This window comes from Schistocerca piceifrons, chromosome X (assembly GCF_021461385.2).
Source record: "Schistocerca piceifrons isolate TAMUIC-IGC-003096 chromosome X, iqSchPice1.1, whole genome shotgun sequence".
Lineage (NCBI taxonomy): Eukaryota > Metazoa > Arthropoda > Insecta > Orthoptera > Acrididae > Schistocerca > Schistocerca piceifrons.
In genome coordinates, this window is record NC_060149.1 from 187401588 (window position 1) to 187405929 (window position 4342).

At 44.8% G+C, this 4342-nt stretch overlaps 1 non-coding gene across 1 annotated transcript; it reads right to left on the reverse strand.

The window, feature by feature from the left end:
- Window positions 1–484: 484 nt before the first annotated feature.
- Trnal-caa lies at window positions 485–559 on the reverse strand. Its single transcript has one exon. It is a non-coding gene; the product is annotated as a tRNA-Leu (tRNA).
- Between the last annotated feature and the right edge of the window lie 3783 nt (window positions 560–4342).

The window sequence follows — 4342 nt, forward strand, 5'->3', positions numbered from 1 at the left end:
CCGCATAAGGTCTCCCGGCCGACAATGACGTACGATCATTTCATTTCACCTGCATCCGCTCATGTCGATTGTGCATTCCGACGGACATGGGCAATTCCAGCAGGACAATGCGACACCCCACACGTCCAGAATTCCTACAGAGTGCCTCCAGGAACACTCTTCTGATTTTAAACACTTCCGCTGGACGCCAAACTCCACAGACATGAACATTATTGAGCATATCTCTTACGGATTTACGAACAACCCTGCAGGATTGATGGTGTCAATTCCCTCCAGCATCACTTCAGACATTAGTCGCGTCCATGCCACGTCTTGTTGTGACACCTCTGCGTGCCCGCGGGGGCCCTACGCGATATTAGCCAGGTGTACCAGTTTATTTGGCTTTTCAGTGTAATTTGAAACGATATTGATCTTAGTAGAATGAAATTTTCACTCTATAGCGGAGTGTGCGCTGATATGAAACTTCCTGGCAGATTAAAACTCTGTGCCGGGCCGAGACTCGAACTCGGGACCTTTGCCTTTTGCGGGCAAGTGCTCTACCAACTGAGCTACCCAAGCACGACTCAGCCCCGTCCTCACAGCTTTAATTCCGCCAGTACCTCGTCTCCTATGTCCAAACTTCACAGAAGCTCTCCTGCGAACCTTGCAGAACTAGCACTCCTGGAAGAAAGGATATTGCGGAGACACGGCTTAGCCACAGCCTGGGGGATGTTTCTAGAATGAAACTTTCATTCTACAGCGGAGTGTGCGCTGATATGACACTTCCTGGCAGATTAAAACTGTGTGCCGAGCCGAGACTCGAACTCGGGACCTGTACTTCCCGAGTTCGAGTCTCGGCCTGGCACACAGTATTATTCTACCAGGGAGTTTGATGTTGATCTTATCATCAAGTATCATCTCGAATATGCTAAGAGTTTCGAGAATACGTTGAATTCAACAGACTTATTTTTGTCGTTAATTGAATACAGTGTCTCAAATCCGATAACCCATCAACACTTTACTTCTGACTTACCATTATGGTGGCAAGACAAGAAAGAAGGATACTGTTGCGAGAGAAATATGTTTTTAAGTGAATAGATACACTTCGAGAGGCTTTAAATCATTTCAGACGTGCGAAGCCGTTCTGCTATGCTACAGCACGAGCGGCGTTACCACACTGTGGTGGGCGTCTCGATTGTTTTGCTGAAAGTAGCGAGGCACATTCTTCATGACGGCGGGGCGGCTGTAGTGATTGTGGTGCTAAATTCCAGGACAACCGCCGCTAATTACATGGCCGCAACCGCGGGCAGAAACTTGGCGCAGTGATTAAAGGCCGACTGGGCCACCTGGCGCCTGACTTGGGATGTTGCGGCCGGGCTCTGCGTGCGCCTCTGGCCACACCACGTGTCCACACAAGCCAGCTACACTCTCTTACCTCCCACTGCTCTTTCCTGGATATTAAGAAACTACCGAGGTATAAATGGTTGTTGTAAAACAAGCACACCGCAAACTAATTGTCACTCCCAGCAGACATGACGCTAAAGTCCCGTAAAACCGCCTCTAGTCTTCATAATGACCTCATTCCGCTGACAAAGTGAGTCACTATGTTCCTCGGGTGTACTGTATCCAACTGAAGCCATTGATTGATGAACAGATCGAGTAGAACTACCAAATTTTGGGGACTATGATTGGGCCGGCCGAGGTGGTCGAGCGGTTCTAGGTGCTACATTCTGGAACCGCGCGACCGCAACGGTCGTAGGTGTGAATCCCGCCTCGGGCAGGGATGTGTGTGATGTCCTTAGGTTAGTTAGGTTTAAGTAGTTCTAGGGGACTGGTGACCTCAGAAGTTAAGTCCCATAATGCTCAGAGCCATTTGAACCATTTGACTACGATTGCAACGTTCCAAAGAGTTCCAGACGTCTTATATGGTGCGAAGAGCAGGTGATCCAGCGTACCGGTCGGAGAGAGTTAATGTGCAGGAGTGTTCGTCTAACCAGTAATGCATATTTGTGCTTCTGTGTGAGCGGGTCCGTTGTCATCTTGGAAGACGAACTATTCCACATTATACGCATTATGAAGATGTAGAAGAAAGGACAACTTTTGGACAGTATTGTTATAGACAACCTCATTGAGCGGCCGGTGCACTCCACATCTTGTTTCATTTAGTTAGAGGCAAAAGGGCGAGTCGCCGGACCAAACAACACACCTCAAGTCAGCTACTGTCCAACTGCTGTATCGTTTGGCGCATTAAGTACGTGCAGCTTTAAGCGCTGCTACGAACATAGACTTTTTGCGAGGAACTCGACACTAAACTCCCATTGCAAGCAGTTCCCATCGCAGTTTTCGCCAGGAAACTTGCTGAGCTGGCTCTCCATTCGTTGACAGCAGCAATTCTTGCCGGATTTGAAATCGATCGCATTGCCAGTGTTGAGAAATGAAAAATTGTGCACTTCACAAAACGAAAAACCGTAGTGCCCTATTAATATAATATCAGTTAGTCACTGTTGGACTGGTCAACTCATATAAATACCTGGGCGTAACACTTTGTAGGAATATGAAATGGAATGATCACATGGTCTCAGTTGTGGGTAAAGCAGGTGGTAGACTTCGGATTATTGGTAGAACACAGGGAAACTGCAATAAATCTACAAAGGACATTGCTCACAAATCGCTCGTGCGACCGGATCTAGAATATTGCTCCAGTGCGTGGGATCTGCACCAGAGGGAATAACAGCGGATATTGAATGTATACAGTGCAGGGCAGCACGAATTGTTTCTGGTTTATTTAATCCATGGGAGAGTGTTACAGAGGTACTGCAAGGATTAAACTGGAATTCTCTTGAAGGTAGACGTAAACTATCCCGTGAAAGTCTGTTAATAAAGTTTCAAGAAGCGGATTTAACGACGACTCTAGGAACATATTACAACCCCTTCGTATTGATCAATAGGGATCGTGAGGATAAAATTAACGCCCCGAGGCATTCGAACAAGCATTCTTCCCGCGCTGGATACATGAACGCAATGGGAATAAACCTAATACCAGTAAATGGTAAAATGGAACATACGCACTACCATGCTATTCGCGGTGTTTTGTACATTATAGATGTAGATGTGATGTAGATGTAGACAAGACGTGACACTCCTCTTCGGTCCCTATAGGTTAGGATGTTTTTACGACCACTGCTCTTACGCCATCTTTCTGAGAGAATTATCGCTATAGGTTATGGAATTATTCTGACTTATGTTTTCTCTAGTTTCTTTAATTCACTTAAGGGAAAAGACATAACATAAACAATTTAACACTGTTTTGATGCTGAAGTCATCAAAGATAAAGTAAGAGCTCCGATTGGATTAAAGTGCGGAAAAAAATAGGCTGGAGCCATTGTGACAGGACGACCACAATATTTGTCTTGAATAAGAAAGGAAAGTTTCAGGAAATCAAAACCTAAATAGCCTGACATGGTCTGAACATCGCTCTTCGCAACCATTACTCTAGTTGTGACCTTTGTGATTTACTGATACTGGAGCAATTGTGACAGGACGACCAAAATATTTGTCTTGAATAAGAAAGGAAAGTTTCAGGAAATCAAAACCTAAATAGCCTGACATGGTCTGAACATCGCTCTTCGCAATCATTACTCTAGTTGTGACCTTTGTGATTTACTGTATATTTTATTCTCGCTGCTGCTGTGTACGAAAGGTTCATGTTCATTCGCCGATTCGGCTTTTCAAACAGCTGTCTGACGTAAATGTCCACAGCACTGTGCACTTTTCCGCTTTCAGTAGCCTTACGGCAGTAAACGAGCAAAATGGAAAGTGCTGCGTTATTTTTCACGTCGGAACAATTGCAACTCCGAAATGTAGACATGGCGTGACATTGATTGCGCAACGTATGTTGGAAGTTGTCAGTGTTGTTAATATTAAAAATCAATCAGCAAACGCGTTAGCGTAATCGTTAGTGTACAGGCGTTACCCCACGTTGGGAATTTATGTGTTTATTGCAGTATCGTGAAGGGATCATGCAACAAATGTCGAAATGGTATGATGTGTAGTATACGTTTATACACTCTAAGACAAAAAAAGTGACAGACCATGAAGGAATTATTCGAAAGGGTCGGAAATCGGTGAATGTGATGTACATGTCCGACAAACAAACGATTCAATTTCAGAAAAATTGGATGATTTATTGTACAGAAAGACCTTCATAAATTGAGCAAGTCAGTAACGCGTTGGTCCACTTTTGCCAGTTAATTTGTTTGACATTCAGTAATAGAGTTGTTGGATGTCCTCTTGAGGGATATCGTGCCAAATGCTGTGCAACTGACGTGTCTCCATACACATCTTCGCTGGTCTTCGTGCCTCA